A 255-nucleotide genomic window follows, 5' to 3' on the forward strand; every position below is an offset into this window, starting at 1 on the left:
TGTGTCTGAGAGAGTAGAGAGAGAGAAAGAGAGAGAGAGAAAGAGAGAGAGAGAGAGAGAGAGAGAGAGAGAGAGAGAGAACAATTTGTGGAGTTGGTTCTCTCCTTAAACCATGGGCTCCAGGGATGGAACTCAGGTTGTCAGTCTTGGTGACAAGTGCCTTTACATGATGAGCAATCTCACCAACCCTTATTTAAAGATTTTTTCCTATTTATTTATTGTTTGAGAATTCCATACATGTACATAATGGGTTCT

Source organism: Nannospalax galili, unplaced genomic scaffold (assembly GCF_000622305.1).
Source record: "Nannospalax galili isolate Female #2095 unplaced genomic scaffold, S.galili_v1.0 scaffold241, whole genome shotgun sequence".
NCBI lineage: Eukaryota > Metazoa > Chordata > Mammalia > Rodentia > Spalacidae > Nannospalax > Nannospalax galili.